The sequence below is a fragment of the Sus scrofa genome, chromosome 1 (genome assembly GCF_000003025.6).
Source record: "Sus scrofa isolate TJ Tabasco breed Duroc chromosome 1, Sscrofa11.1, whole genome shotgun sequence".
Taxonomy (NCBI): Eukaryota; Metazoa; Chordata; class Mammalia; order Artiodactyla; family Suidae; genus Sus; species Sus scrofa.
The window spans coordinates 32,458,640-32,475,093 of NC_010443.5; the positions used below are offsets into that span (position 1 = coordinate 32,458,640).

General features: G+C 41.6%; 1 protein-coding gene across 34 annotated transcripts in view; it reads left to right on the plus strand.

The window, feature by feature from the left end:
* Window positions 1-16,454, plus strand: part of EPB41L2 (erythrocyte membrane protein band 4.1 like 2) — a 212,434-nt gene that overhangs the window by 40,430 nt on the left and 155,550 nt on the right. The window contains exon 1 of one of the 34 annotated variants that reach the window (XM_021088096.1): window positions 8,834-8,855. The exons of 31 other annotated variants lie outside the window; for them this stretch is intronic. The gene's annotated coding sequence lies outside the window, so the exon portion shown is untranslated. Of the gene's footprint in view, window positions 1-8,833; window positions 8,856-9,770; window positions 10,276-10,504; window positions 10,528-16,454 lie in introns of those variants that run through there. 2 more of the 34 variants (XM_021088053.1, XM_021088093.1) reach the window with 2 other exon arrangements.

Here is a 16,454-nt window from a genome sequence, read left to right on the forward strand (position 1 = left end):
CTTGGGCAATAGCCCGCTGAGACCCTATCTGCTGAGGCCCAATCCGCTGGGTTCCAGGGGGAGCTCTAACAGTTATTGGGTTGGGGCCTAGCCCTGTGGAAGGGAAGCTCATTTGCCTTATTGTCCACTTTTGCTGCATTTGAATACATCTTTGGTTGTGAGTGGTACACATTTAGATGGGAGTCTGAATTGCAAGCCTTGCTGTTAAGACTAAGTGCATTTTAGATTTAAAGAACTTAATGACACCAAAAGGTTCTGGCCTACAGAAGGAAGAAAACAATTTCAAACCCAACTTGGATATAGATAAGAAATTCAACTTTTGAAAAGTATTTCGTTATCATTAAGTATTTTGATTCATTAGGAAAACGTATTTTGTTCCATTTGTACTTGGAGTGAGGGATATAAAAGTGGTAAGAATTCTTGTGCTTGTGCTTATGTAATGATAGACAGTGGACTAATTAGTTACAATTAGTCATTTTAAGACCAGTAATATGTATTGTTGAGGTATCTAAAGGGGTTTATACATAGTAAGAAAAGAAGTTTGTGAAGAGTTTATAAATCAGTTTAGGAAGGTGGGGGCAGAAGAATGCAGTGAAATGGGTACAGTCTGTGCATAGACTGGGATGATGCAGAGGGGCTGGACCCTGGCTGGAGGACTGGTAGAGGTCCTTCCAGACATCTGGAGTTCAAACTTGTTCTGAAAGACAGGAGGGATTGACTGTATTAGCTAAGTTGTGGCAAAATGAATATAACATCTTAAAAAGATGAGCAGGATTTGGCAGAGGTCTGCGGGTGGTGTGTGTGGAAGGCCTGAATTGGTGTTGAACGCTGGGAGAGAAAAGTTGATTGATGCACGGTGTTTCCTTTACGGCGTGACATTTATGTTGTTCAATTCACTTTAGCCCAGAGTTTGAGGCTCTGCCTTAGACATATTCGATCTTGTCTGTCAGAGTCCTGTATTATTATGGGGCTTGGGAAAGAAGAGTCCCAAGGCTCTTCTTTCTCTTCCTTTTGCCAAGCAAGAAAAACAAAACCCTCAAACCCAACACCTACAAACAGTGAACGTTTAAAAGAGACAGCTGGTATCCACAGGGACTTGGGTTCGATCCCTGCCCTTGCTCAGTGGGTTAAGGAGCCAGTGTTGCCGTGAGCTGTGTGTAGGTTGCAGATGCTGCTTGGATCCCGTGTTGCTGTGGCTATGGTGTAGGGTGGCAGCTGTAGCTCTGATTTGACCCCTAGCCTGGGGACTTCCATGTCCTGTAGGTGTGGCCCTAAAAAGACAGAAAAAAAGAGAGAGATGGAAGGGTCTAGATGATTAGAGTGCCAGTTTATTAGCTTAGAGAGGGAAGTATAGGCATGAGGAATAAAGGCATCATCCTGTCTAGTGTGTGGTCTGCTCGATGGTCACATGGTGCAGTGTCAGGTAGTGAGTGGTGACTGTGGTGTAAGAACTGAAAGATTGATTATCATAAGAGCCGCCTTGTGAGTAATTCATTAACATTTTCTGCACTGTTAGCTGCCTGTTCCTGGGCGAGGTGCTGTGTTTTGCTCATATAGCACCAACAAAATGCATCCGGTCCCTGTCCTCATCCGTCCTCACAATAAAGCCATTCTTGTCAGAAGGGACAGCGTGTGGGTCAGTCTGACCGCATACTCCCTCCCTCTGAATTTCTTTTCTCTGTCTCCTCATTGCTGGTCACTCTTAAGATTGGCAAACTTTTTTTTTTTTTTTTTTTTTTTTGTCTTTTTAGGGTCGTACCCATAGCATATGGAAGTTCCCAGGCTAGGGGTCCAGTCCGAGCTACAGCTACCGGCCTACACCACAGCCACAGCAACACCAGATCTGAGCTGCGTCTGCGACCTACACCACAGCTCATGGCAATGCTGCATCCTTAACCCACTGAGCAAGGCCAGGGATTGAACCTGAAACCTCACGGTTCCTAGTTGGATTCGTTTCCGCTGCACCACGATGGAAATTCCCAAGATTGGCAAACTTTACTTAACTCATTTAAATACTTTCAGTCATAGTGCCTCAAGTCTTAGTGACTTGGGGGGCTGTTTGGTATCTTTTAGGTGATTTTGCACAGCTTTGCTTTGATTCATTTTCTGATTTTTCAATGCTATTAAAGGATAATCTTATATTTAGGTTTCCTTTGGCCCCCATGAACTGCATGTAATGTGGAATAGGTCAAGACTGCTGGTGGGGAAGTTAACCAGGCGGTCAGCTTGGGTTCAGCTTCTCACAGTTGTATACCAGCTCTGCTCTGCTATGCTGCTTGTCCAGCATTTCCATACCTTGGGCTTGGAGGAGAGAAGGTTTGCTGTGAGAATGAAAACAGAGATGAGCCTACCAACCTTTGCAAAGAACAGATGACAGATGCTGGAGATGCCAGTGAAGGAGAAGATGGAGTTAGAAGCAACTGGGAAGTGAAAGCCTAAGGGGAAGTTGATTTTGTGGGAAGATGATTTTTGACAAGGCCACCCCAGGTCATCCAAGTTGGAGGTAAATATGGACCAGTGGTTTGATATTGTGACTTTGGTGATTGATTAAGGCTAGAAACGTACATTTGGGCAGGCTCCATGAGATAATAATAGCTGTCTGATCTTAAACACATCTGTTAAAAAAGTTCCATGGGAGTTCCCATCAGGGCTCAGTGGAAATGAATCTGAATCTGACTAGTAACCATGAGGACGCAGGTTCAATCCCTGGCCTTACTCAGTGGGTTAAGCCTTGCTGTGAGCTATGGTGTAAGTCACATATGTGGCTTAGATCTGATGTGGCTGTGGCTGTGGCTGTGGTGTAGGCCAGCGGCTACAGCTCTGATTTGACGCCTGGCCTGGGAGCTTCCATGTGCTGTGGGTGTGGCCCTAAAAAGACCAAAAAAAAAAAAATTCCTTATTTTCCTTAGGCTGTTGGTTTAGTGATTAATAATAAAATAGCTAACATTGTGGTGTAATGTTAATTCATTACTGTATGCAACATCTCATTTAATCTTCAAAACGAGTAGGAATTGGATACACTTATCCCTATCACATGGGAGGGGAAACAGGCTTAGAGAGGCTCCCAGGGTCACGTGTTTACCAAGGGTGGAGTTGGGACGCTTAGGTGTTTGACTGCTGAGCTTACACTCTTAACCACTTCACTGTATGGCCTCTCAAGAAAGCTAATGGCTTTAAAAACAAAACAAACTTTAAATAAGAAGGATAGAATGAGGCCTCCAGTGGAGCTGGACTGAGATTTGGGATGATACTCAGAATGAATATAGAGGAAGTGGACCAAGAAATAGAATTCAGAGAAGGATGGCTTTGAATTCAAATAGAAATGTGCTAAGAAGGAGATTATTTATTTGTTAAACATCAGCTTAGGATATAAGTGGAGGATAGGAACTGAAATCTTTTAGGGTGGCCTTTTATCATTCTTGGGTATCACCTCAAATGTCGTTTCCTCAGAGAGGTCCTAGATTAGTTGGGATGGGATAGTATAAGAACCATGAGTGTCCAGTACTTATGATAATGTCCAGGGTCCAGTGGGCCCTTGACAACTGTTAAATAAAGGAATTGCAGCAGTCGATGTAAGCTGTAATAAGACCTGTAAGAAGGCCCTCAGAGACCTCTCAGTCTAGTCTGAGAACATGATTGTTAAAGTATGAATAAGTTGTCGTGTGCTCAGAGTTGACACGAGCACTTGGCTAGTGGTCTTGCTTACTTGCCATCTGTCACATGCCATTCTAGGACAGAAATGGGAACCTCTTGAACAGAGGAGGCTTAGTCATTCCTTGGCCTGGGTAGAAGACACTTTTTAATGAGCACCCCTCCTCCTGGGCAGCTCTGCTGCCTCATTTCCCCAAAATCTCAACCACAAGTTCCATGTTTTAGTGGTATTCGATTGCACAATACTCATTCTCCTCATGAACCTTCCATACTGCTCCAACACTTGTGATAGTGCCCGCTATCTGTGTTTCCTTGTCCTTACCTGACAAGCTTCTACTTGTCCTCAAAATTCAATTAAAAGGGGCTCATCCTAGTGACATTTTCTTGCACTGCCCTTGCCCCTGCCACAGTTGGTTTCTCTTTCCTCTGAGACCCTGCCCATTGTAGACCTTTCATATTGCTTTATAATTATGCCTTTGCATCCATCTCCATGAGAGAATGGGAGTGCTTTGAGACATGGGTCATGTCTTACCTTCCTCCTTTTTTCTCAGAGTTTAGCCCAGTGCCTGAGTCATAGGGAGTATTCAATAAATAGATCCTTGAATGAGTGAAATAATAATGGCTGCCTGCCACTTACAAGCTGGCAGGTTTCTCTACTATTTGTTTTTAAAAAGGCGTATTTGATATGAAAAGAAAGTTCATTACTTCTGTAGACATAGAGTTCTTTTCAGGAAAGGGAAGTTTGTATTTGTGTCCACCGAAATCTTTGGCTCACTGAAGCTTAGATGGAAATATTTTGGAGGGAAGGTGAAAGACCACAGGAAAAGACATACATAGGAAATTTACATCCTTCCAGTGGTTTTTAGGCCATTGTGACTGTGTAAACTTTTAGGGTAACAGATAAAACAATAAAATCTTTTTTAAGTATTTAATTTACTACTTAGTAATTACATAAATAAAATAGCAGTATATCATTAATCAGTATTGGGAGGATTGCTTTTGCCAAAATTCTTTCATATTAGGAAGCTTTTTATGGAAAAGTTTTTATCTAACATTGTTTTCCAGGACATAACATCCTCATTTCTTTCTAAATCATTTGAGATTAAGCACTTTTTTGCTCATTTATTCAACATTTATTGGTGCCAAGCAGTGTTGTAGGTGATGGAAATAGAAAGATTTACAAAACAGAAAATTCCTGTTTTCATGAAGTCATGTTCTAGAGTTGAATCTGGTGTGATGATGTCATAAGGATTTTATCCAGAGACATATTTGAGTACTTAATATATGTAGTTATCCACAATATCTGACAGAATTCAATTTTTGAAAGATTTTTAAATGGCTTACATGTGATGGCTTTTTTCTTTTTTTTTTTTTAAGCTCCCCTGGGCATACAGAAGTTAACGGGCCAGGGATTCCCACCCTCACCACAGCAGTAACAAGGCCAAGTTCTTAACTGATGGGCCACCAGGGGACTGCTATGGTGATGTTTTTTATACTTTGGAAGGAAATACACCCCTAGGAACGATGGATTAATGTTGATTGCACTATTCTTATAATGGTTCTGACATAGATTTCTTACTAGGTACCAGGTACTATTGTATAACTAGAACTTTTTTGGGGGGGTGGGGAGGGGTGCTGCCCTGTGGCACATGGAGTTCCCTGGGCCAGGGATCAGATCTGAGTTGCAGTTGTGACCTACACCACAGCTGTGACCTGGGCTGCAGCTGCAGCAACACTGGATCCTTCAATCTACTGTGCCAGGCCAGGGATTGAACCTGCATCCTGGCACTGCAGAGATGCTGCCGATCCCATTGTGCCACAGCAGGAACTCCTAGAATATTTTAATTCATTTAAAGCCCATGGTCAATTTATGAGATAGGTGCTATCAATAATTTCACTTTGCAGATGAGGAAACTGAGGAGATTAAATCACTTGTACAGCAGCTGATTGGTTGAGCCAGGATTTGAACTCAAGCGTGTTAGTAATTTATTATTTAAAATAAATCAAGAAGATTTGACCCGAAAGCTGATGGAGAATTATTTTTAGGAGTTGGTATAAAGCATTGTTGGGTAGTACATAGTGAAGTAATTAGTATCACTACTGCAACTAGAATGCCTGGGTTTGTCACTTAGCAGCTGTCATTTAGTTTCATACTCTATGAAATGGGAATAGGAATGGAACTACTGCAGAGTGTTTGTAAAAATTAAATCGGTTAGTATATGCAAAAACTCTTAGCAGAATGCCTCACACATGCCAAGTGTTAGGGAAATATTAGCTGTTGCTCATATATTTCTACTATTTTTAAAGAGGATTCCCTCTTTTCTTAAGGGTTTGTTTTAGGAAAAAAGAAGTTGCTATGTTTTGGGCTATATATTTTCCAAACTTTTCTGACTATATTTTTGGTTTTATGTCAGTTTGGTGTTCTTCATAGGGTTTTTGCTCAGGAGGGCATTGGAATGTGGTTCTTTGAGTCTGTGTAGGATTTTTAATGTTTTTCATTTATTCTTGTTTGCTGTGTACCTTCTAACAGTTTAAACCACTGCTGTAGAACATAGGAAGTCCCCCAATCTTGAGGTGATGCTTGCTAAAGTGATACTCTTCTGAGTGAGCATCACTAAACCACATGAAGTGGGTGAGAAATGGAGGGGTCGGAGTGAGCTCAAGAATTGTTCCAGGAATTTCCATTGTGGCGCAGTGGAAACGAATCTGACTAGGAACCATGAGGTTGCGGGTTCAATCCCTGGCTTCGCTCAGTGGGTTATGGATCCAGCATTGCCATGAGCTATGGTGTAGCTCACAGATGTGGCTCGGATCTGGCCTTGCTGTGGCTCTGGCGTAAGCCGGCAGCTGTAGCTCTAATTAGACCCCTAGCCTGGGAACCTCCATATGCTGTGGGTGCAGCCCTAAAAAAGGACCAAAAAAAAAAAAAAAAAGAATTTTTCCAAAAGTGTGAGCAGCAAAGCACAGTGAGAGCCGAAGGGCTAGAGGTAAACTGAGCAACTTGGGTTATAATCTTTGGTGATGAGCTGGTTGACTCTGTGAGCCTAACTTGTTGATTGGGATCTCTCACCAAATATACTGAAGATATTTAGCGTGGAAAATCAATTAATTCGTCTTTTTGCTGTCATTTCATTCAACTGTGCAGAACTCTAGTGTTGGTAACATCTTGGACTATGTGTAGGAATAGACAGGGAGAGGAAACCACTCTGGGTCAAGGAGGATATAACAGCTAGAATTACACATTATTTAGAACCCAGTAACAAGGAAAACACTACATAGCAAAACTCAAGAGAGGCCACAAAAGCTATAATCGGACATTCATAGTTTTAAATTACTGCCCTACTAAATGAAAAAAAAAACAAAAAAAACAAAAACTAAAAGGAACTAAGTAGTGCATTTGAAGCAATAGAAAGGAACCAAGAGTAAGCCCCTAAATAGGGAGAGGGAGTTAATGAGGGAGTTGTTTTGCACGAGGGTATTTTGCACAAGTGTAGCAAGCTAGCTTGAATGTTTTCTTCTTAGAGAAGTTGTTCTCCAACACAGGCTACTGGGAATTGTTCAGCCCATTGGCAGCCAAACAGAAAACTGCCCTTTTCACCCTTTCCGGCACACAAACCTAGACGATTCATGGCTGGGATCTATCTTTAAGAAACTGCTGGCTTTATTGAAGTCAAGTGTGTGAAGTCTTTCATTTAAACACATGAAGGGCCTTCAGTGCTCTTGCCTGATAGAAAGTAAACCACATAGAGATACTTTAACAACAAAAACACACAAACAAAACACCCTCGACTTATTGTGTGTAAATACAGATGCAGATAAAACCTCTGGTAATAAATATACCTCTGGGTAGTGTGCTCTTTATCCCTCTCAGTGTTAGCTGTGCTTTTTAACGCCGTAATTGCACAGTAAACAGGAATTGAATATAGGTGAAAGTGGGATGAGAATTGACAGAAATTAGTGATGATTCTACATTTTTCATCTCTTGCTGTTTTTAAGAAAAGTCCAGTTATATTTTAAGATGAGTCTTCTGGGGGTGTGAGAATTTTAAAAATATAAGAGTAGTAAATAGATTCTTTAATTGCCCATTTAGCTCAAATCTGAAGTAAATTTTCCCAGGCCGAACTTTTCTAACATGGGCCAGAAAACCCATGTGTTTGAATAGTGAACTTGAGCGCTTTAACTTCTCAGGCCAGACCTCTGGATAACCTTGGGGCAGCTGTTCTTCTGTTGTTGTTTACTTATGGGAAAGTCAGTCTTGTGAAGATGTGGCCAGTTATCTCAAGAAATGCTTCTTTTTCGGAGTTCCCATCGTGGCCCAGTGGTTAACGAATCCGACTAGGAACCATGAGGTTTGAGGGTTCGATCCCTGGCCTTGCTCAGTGGGTTAAGGATCTGACGTTGCCGTGAGCTGTGGTGTAGGTCACAGACGCGGCTCGGTTCCTGCGTTGCTGTGGCTCTGGCGTAGGCTGGTGGCTACAGCTCCGATTGGACCCCTAGCCTGGGAACCTCCATATGCCGTAGGAGTGGCCCTAGAAAAGGCAAAAAGACAAAAAAAAAAAAAAAAGTGCTTCTTTTTCTTTGGTTATTGCCTTACAGGCTATTTTTTGTTGTGTTGACTGCCTCAGACCCCTCGGAGTAAATAAATCAACAATGAGGCCATTTTTTCCTGCTCCTTACATAGTTGCTTTCTCAGAAATATTAGCAATTAGATGTGTACTTGAGGAGTTTTCACTGTGGCATGGCAGAAACGAATCTGATTAGTATCCATGAGGGTGCTGGTTCGATCCCTGGCTTTGCTCAGTGGGTTCAAGATCTGCCGTTACCTTGAGCTGTGGTGTAGGCCTGCAGCCATAGCTCGGATTCAATCCCTAGTCTGGGGAACCTCTCTATGCTGCGGGTGTGGCTGTAAAAAGACAAATAAATAAATAGATGTACATGGAAGATGCTGTTCAGGTGGTAAACAATAATGTGAAATCTTTTCAATATTCTGTTTTGTTGAAGGAGATGAAAGGTGGTCTGGTTTGTTACTGGTTAAGGTTAAGGCCAATAGTGTTGAAGGCAGGTTTGCAGTTAGTGCTTGCTCCACAAGTGCAACCTATCTGTTTAAATTGGAAAGATTACTTTACCTACAATACAAGGTATGCCTTTTGTACTTAAATAGCCACAGGCAAGCCAGAAGCCAGGTCTTTTTACCTCCTCGACATGTAAGGTTTTGTCTTTGAATTTTTAATTTGGATCCCTTGGTTTGCCTTCTGGTTTTCTTCCCAGTATAATCTATAAGATTTACTTTGCCAGAAAAATTCAGTGTCCTTTTGAAAAGGAGGTCTGAACTTGAACATATTTTAAATTAGTGTTAATATTGGACTCTGAAAAATATTCTTTGGCTTATCTTTTATTAAATCAAAGTAATGGGCATGTGTAATTGAATTGAGGTTCCGTTGCTTATCATTTTTGTCCCTGTGGTTTTGGGACGGTTTCTGACATTGTACCCTTTTGGAGAAGTTGCCTTTGCATCGTGATTGGAACTTGTTTGAGGTTGCAAGTCATTTTGGGGCGACAGAAAATATTCCCTGGAAAATATTGGGCTGATTTTCAGTCTGTGAATTGTGCGCTTGGTTCACCAGATGGCATTTTGGCATTTGACTCTCCCAGTAAAGGGGCGTGTACAGCTTTATTTTCTGAGCAACTGCAGATGCTTTTTTGCCATTTGGGTCTCTTTCTCTCACTCTCTCTCTCTCTTTTTTTTTTTTTTTTTAATAAATGATCTGTCTGTGAAATTTTAAGCCAAATGGGATACAAAGGAATTCCTGGTTTTCGAAGGTTTTCTTTAGTTTTGTATTCAGAAGGCAATTTTGGCTTTATTTTTAGAAGTTAAATACGTTACAGCTGTTGAGTAATTTCCCACCTCCTGCCCTCACCTCTCCTTAAATAATTGAAGGAGAAAAATATAGATTGATTTTGTATGCCCAGATAAAAAAGCCGAGACAAAAAAGCTTCATTTTTTATCTTGCCCAGATACCTTTATGTGACCCTTAAGATTATAGAAAAACCCTAGATTCAAAGACATGGGATTTTTTTTTTTTTTTTTTTTTTTTTTTTTTTTTTTTTTTTTTTAGTCAAAAGGCAGATGTACCTACTTATTTGAAACATGACAAGTTGAGACTGGTGGGAAGCCAAGAGACAATTAAGCATCAGGAAATGGCTTCATGTGTTGCCTATTGCATCCTGGACGATTTGGATAAAACAGAAACAGCTGTGATGCCAAATGCCCTATAAATTTCAAATGCCGGTGTAAAGTGCGGTGTTAGCTCACTTTATGGGCTAGTTTAATAGAGAGTTTTGCCCGCAGGTCGTTTGGTGATTTGCTTTCAGCTTTCTTCACAAAAATGCAGAATATTTGGGGCCCTTTCATATCGCTAAATGAAAAATTGTGTGCATTTGGCTCCCTAAAGCAAGTAGCCTTGAGAGATGGGCCTGCCTAGAAATTGACTACATTTTTGTGGGAGAACGGGTGAAAAGGGCAGTTTCCTGTGTTGCTGCCAAAAGGTCTGAACAATTTGTAGTAGCTTGTGGCTAGAAAACAACTTCTGTGAGGCAACAACAGCAACTGCAAACTGGCTGTGGGTATGTGTGAGAAAACGCTCTTCTTTCCTACTTGTTAGACTTTATAGAAATTTTATATGGTGAATCTTTAAAACTCAACCACTTAAAATGACGTTTTGGTTGATTTGGATAGCGGCCTGGGGAAATGTATTTGGAGTTAGCCCAAGTGGTGCATAATGTGGTACTTGAAAAAGAGCAGCTTTTATAATTTACTTTTATTGTAACCATGGGCAAGGAGGGTAATCCATCCTTCTCCTGCCTTAAAAAGTGCAGGTAAGTCTTGGCATTTAAGGTATTTTTATAGGAATGGATTTTTTTTTTTTTTTTTGAGGTAACTTATTAGGAGTGTGTTTGCTTATTAGTTCACTTGGGCGACATGTTCCATTTTGTAGCAGAAGTGTGTTTATAAAATATGTATGTGAAACTACTGCTGATTGCCACTTAATAGCACTGACGGCGATCCAGGCGCATGCTCATGCCCTCGTATTGGCTCTGTGGTTTACTTCTCTGGAAATGGGAAAAAGCTTAGAGAGGGTAAAGTGTCAGGTAGCCAGAAAATGGTTGGAGCCAGCCCGAATTTGGAGTCTGGTCTGTGCATTCCTAATTATTTCAGAATAATTATGTTTCAGATACTCATTTTGTAGAAGAATTAAACTCTCAAAGATTTATTTTTTGGTGGATTGGGCTTGGATATGTGGAATAAAGATAGACTTGGGTTTGACCTAATGTTTTCACTAAACTCTTTTTCAATTGCAGCTTTAACCATATCTGAGCATCTGTGTACTTAGTGTTGCTTAAATACTTCAGACTTTACTTTTTTGGTCTTTATTTTGATCTCCCTCTTCTAATGGTATCTATTTGCTTTTCATTAAAATAGAGACAGTCGCTGATTAAGACGTGGCCGTTTTCTTAGTATCTTGCTCTGTTCACCACCATCAGCGTCTTTATTGTATATTTAGTATGGAGGCTGACATTCATAATCTAGCACAGTGGTTCTCAAGTGGAATGAGGGTGGGTGGGTGAATTTTGTCCCCTTGGGGACACTTAGCAATGTCTGGAGACATTTTTGATTGCCATGATTTGAGGGAGCACTGCTAGCATCTGTGTGTAGAGACTGGGAATGTTGTTAAACATTCTCCAGTGCACGGGACAGCTCCTTGGATAACAAAGAATTACTGGTCAAGAGTGCAAAGGCTGAAAAGCCCTGACCTAGCTAACCAAGGGCACCAACCAAATCTTGTTGATCAGAGACTGCTTCTGTCTTTGTGAGTTTTTTTTTTTTTTCTAATAGCAGAACAACTCTGATAATGAGGTGAGTTTTTATTCTCTATTCTAGAGGTAGAGGAAGAGGCTCTCCATCTGTCTACTCACCCAGCCCTAAGCCCAATAACACAAGTTGACCTGACATTGGATTCTGTCTTTTAGCTGCTTCCTGCCTTTATCCCCCATCCTGACTTAGAGGAGATCACACCTGAAACTATTATCTGCAGTTATCTTTGTCACGATTGATTGACTGCCTATTAAGGATGGTGCATGAAAGACTTTGGTGTGGGGATGGAGAAAAGCCAAAGAATGAAAGAAATATTCACCAAAATTTTGACTGGGCTGAAGGTCCTAGTAGAATTCAGAGGGGTGCTGTTGGGAGTGATCTTCACAGGTTCACCCATATCTAGAGTTAAGCGTTGATTACTTATGTAAACTGAAAGCAAGTACCGTGGATAAATGGAATTTTCTAAATAATCTGAAAAAGAGGAAATCTCTATGTCCACTATCTATCAAATAGTGCCATAATAGTAGGAAGATCAACTGACTTTTGCATTTTGAGTTATTGAACCTGACCTTTGTGATTTTAAGTGGAGCAAGCTGTATTGGGATCTTGATGCCTTTGCAAGTACCTGGGATGCTGTACCTCCTTTCTTTGCTTCTTCATCCTTTAGAAATGGTTCTAATTTTACCTTCATTCTCTGCTACCTTTTAGCAGATTGCTTTATGGAGGTATTTCTCAGAGTGAAATGAAATCTCTGGCTTCCTCCCCTGTGTCCCTTGTTGGATTATATGTCCTAGCACAGTCCTGGGTACATAGTGGTCGTTTCCTCCATGTGGAGTGGATGAATGGTGGAGAAGAAGGAAACACCTTAGGAATCTTAAAACGAGTGTCAGAAAATAGTTGGTAGGGCTTTTGAAACTTAGGGTACCTGGAAAGGAGCCCATGTAAGTGAAGGGTAGGAATTTTTATGTTAGTTTGATCTTACTGGTGTGGTTTTGGACTCTGCACTTCTTTTTTTTTTTTTTTTTTTTTTTAATGTTAGCAGTCTAAGTGGCATTGATGACTTTTACCTGAGGTTCCTCCAAGCTAAATTACCCTCTTGCTCTGAAGGGCTTGTAGCCTTTGCATGTTCTCAGTCTGCCTATTTTGCTGGCATATGTGATTTCAAGCCTGATTTCTCAACTGTGTTAGTCACGTTGTTTCCCGCTCCCCTCCAAGAACTGAGTTTTAAAGTGATAGAATGACCCTTGACACCCTGCAGTGATTTCCCTGTGGCAGTTCTCTTACAGTACATTGATGTCTGGTCTTGACCTTTTATTGTCCCCTTGGGCAGATATAGTGTCTTGGCTTTCACTTCTACTGGCCCTTCAATTTGAAGAGACACAGCCTTATTTTACTCAGGGCTTTATTATGTGTGTTAAGGTCACCATTAGTGGCCTGGGTTAGAATAAGTAGCAACTCTCTAATGCATGTGTTTTTATTTTTTCTGTGGAGTCCCATGAAAGCATTTATTAGATATTTTGATTCAAAACAAAGATAATTATGGGAAAAAGCTCCCCCCCTTTTTTTTTAACCCCTAGCAAAAGACCCACTAGCTGGGCACCAGTACTTATTGCTGTGGCCACACTGTTGGACTTGTCCCTTGCAAATTGAACATGCCTGATTGCACAGGTGTTTGCATGGTTGAACAAATTATGTGTGGACAAAATAACTCTTATGCCTGAGAATGATTAGAGAGGTGGGGCAGAGTGGCACCGGACTACTTTTGTCAGAGAATTAAAGAGAGCCTATTACCAAACCTTTTTATAAAATGCGAGAAAACAAGACTTTTGTGAGTAAATACACTTTTTCTTTTATTCTCTAATGGTTAAGTGCCTTTAAAGCTTAATGATGTTGGAAGTCAGCCTTGTACTGGGTAGTTTTTTTGTTTTTTTGTTTTTTTTTTTGATGAATGACCAGTGACTTTATCACATAGATTTTGTTGAACAGGTTTTCCTTATTGGAGGACGGCTATAGTTAGATTGTGGCTGAGACCATAGGAAGATTCAACATCCAGTGTCATATATTTTTTGTCTCTAATTTTTACTTTGTGTACAAGTGTAAAATCCATCTCCAGGAGCCTGGGGGGGGGTGTGTTGACTAGGGAACTGTGGTAGGATTTCTGGAGATCTCTTAAGATTTAGGGGCTGTGAATTTACTTATTTATTTTTAATGATTTTAATTTTTTCCATTATAGTTGGTTTACAGCATTCTGTCAGTTTTCTACTGCACAGCAAAGTGATCCAGTCACACACATACATATATGAACATTCCTTTTCCCACATTATCCTCCATCATGCTCTATCACAAGTGACTAGATACAGTTCCCTGTACTACACAGCAGGATCTCATTGCTTATTTATTCCAAATGCAATAGTTTGCATCTGTTAACCCCAAGCTCCCAGTTGATGCCATTGGGTCTGTGAATTTAAATTGAGAAAAGTTAGCATGGTTACCTAGTTTTGTTGACCTAAGGCTGGAGTTAAGTGGAGCTGTAGAGCACAGGGCTGTGCTGGAGGAAAGAGGCGCTGTGGGTTAAGGGGGTCTGTTGGTGGCTCATGGAATCCAAGCTGCTGAAGGCGGGTAATGAAGACAGGGTGGTTGGAAGGTGGTGGGGGAACAGGCCACTCAGGGTTAAAGAATTGTTGGAGTTGTGGTTCAGGAGGAAGGACAGAAGGAAATCAGAGGTTGGGATGAATGGAAATGAGATAATGGTAGGATTTCTATATAGGTCTAGGGCAGGATTTTTCAAAAAATCATTTTAGAAGGCCATGACTGGCACTTAGATAAAGAAACAGAATAAACAACAGGAGAGTTGGGGCCTTATCTAGCCTATACAGACTTTTAAGTGAATTAAAAAAAAAAAAAAAAGTCTTCCCCTTTGGGACCAATATTCAATTAGGAACACTTACACCTTGATAAACCTCCCTGGCTGAAGTGGAGCTTGGCCGCTGTGCACAGCTTCCCTTTAGGGAGAGGAAAGAAGTGCCCCCTGGCGGGGGAAGGCCCCAGAGACGAGGGGTTGGGGTGGGATTTAGTACAGATGCCTAAGCACAGGCTTTAGGACAGCTCAGAGTTTTTTCCATTATAACTGGGTGTGTTTACTGTGTATTTGTCAACTGGGTTGGGATGTAAACATTTTACTCTGGGTCACAGAAAAATTTGCAAGTCAGTGTTTGGGAACTGTGGGGCTGGGTAACTGAGCCAGTGCAGAGGGCAGGTTCATGGGGATTCACTTTTTAAGTAGGAGCAACACACACCCCTCCCTCTGCTCTGGACTTTAGAGAAGGCATGGGAGTATAGGTAATAAAAATGATTTCGAGTTGGAATGCACTCCAGGCTTGGGATTCAGCTCCCCTCTCCTCTAGCAGAGATTTCACGCCTGATGAGGTGGTGGAGGAAAATATGGCGCTTCTGTTGGTTGAGTTTCTGGCTCAACACTGGGTCTGTGGCACGTCCCTGTCAAGACTGAAGAAGATAGATTGCAAACATGTCAGAGTATGGGTCATTGCCAAGAATCTGTGATTCTGTAAAAGCTGGGCAGTGAGCAGATGGGGCTTTGGATGTGCTTGGGTCATGGGGGAGAGCTTTCTGCAACTTAAGAGTTGTGGGTTGACCACATAACATGTAATCAGCCATGGAAAATTGAAAATTAACTTTTTTGAGGATTGTGAGGAGGACAAAGCTCTGAAAAAGGTTAAGTAGACAGTCATGGGAATTGTGGTATATAAGTTCTGGCTTCTTTCTCTTTCTGCTGTCTTGATGATTTTTAAAAATAAAAAAAAAACATTAGTATTAGTATCCCAGTGTGATCTTGGCTTAGCCTTTAGAATGTAAGTGAGAGTGGACAGACACGTGGATGTTCCCTGTCCATCTCCCCATTGCTTTGAGTAGTAAAATCCTGACAATGATTTTTTTTTTTTTTTTTTTGGTCTTTTTAGGGCCATGCCCACAGCATATGGAAGTTCCCAGTCTAGGGAGGCGAATCAGAGCTGCAGCTGCTGGCCTACACCACAGCCACAGCAACAGGGGATCCAAGCTGCATGTGACCTACACCACAGCAACCCTGGATCCTTAACCCACTGAGGGAGGCCAGGGATCAAACCTGCGTCCTCATGGATGCTAGTCAGGTTCATTTCTGCTGAGCCATGCTGGGAACTTCTTGATGGTGAATTGTAAGGCCTTGTGTGGTTTTATAGACCAAACTTGGGAGGTGGAAGTTTGTCTCCCTTCATACTGGACCACATTGGTCAGGTGTTGGCTGTGGGACGCTAGAGTCTGTGGCTCTGAAAAAAGGGATCAGTGCACTGTGGAGTGAGGAGGTGGGCAACTTGGGCGGAGGCCCTGGTTGCAGCAGCTCTTCCCCGCCAGTTTCCAGGAATTCCCACACCAGCCCCTCTTCAGGTACCCATCCCTGGGCGGGCCCCTTGCAGGAGCAGTGGTGAATGCAGGCTTCTTTACTGGGGTGTCTAGTATGAATGAAGGGTGGCAGATGGGGTCGTCTCCCACTCATTTTTCTCGGGAGCAAATATGTTATTCTTGTAACTCTGTGTGTTTCCTTTGAAATGTTACGACTGGCAGTTAAGTTTTCAAGTACTTCCAGGCCCATTATAGATTCATTGGCCCTTCTTAAGTAGGCTGGGGGAGTTAGTACTCCCTTTAATGACTGTTCTGTGGGAGGGGGGAAATAACTTAGAGTTTATGTCAGAAACCGTCCTTCTACATTATTTTATCTTATCTGTATGGATAGCCAGGCATTAGATTCTCTTAGCCTCATCTCCAGAGTAAGGATCGAGGCTCCCATTCCCAACTTCACTTTGTCATCTCATTCTCTCACTGTGTTCACTCCTTCGGCAACCAAGTCCTCACTTTGGTTGGGGTGTATGTATTTTTT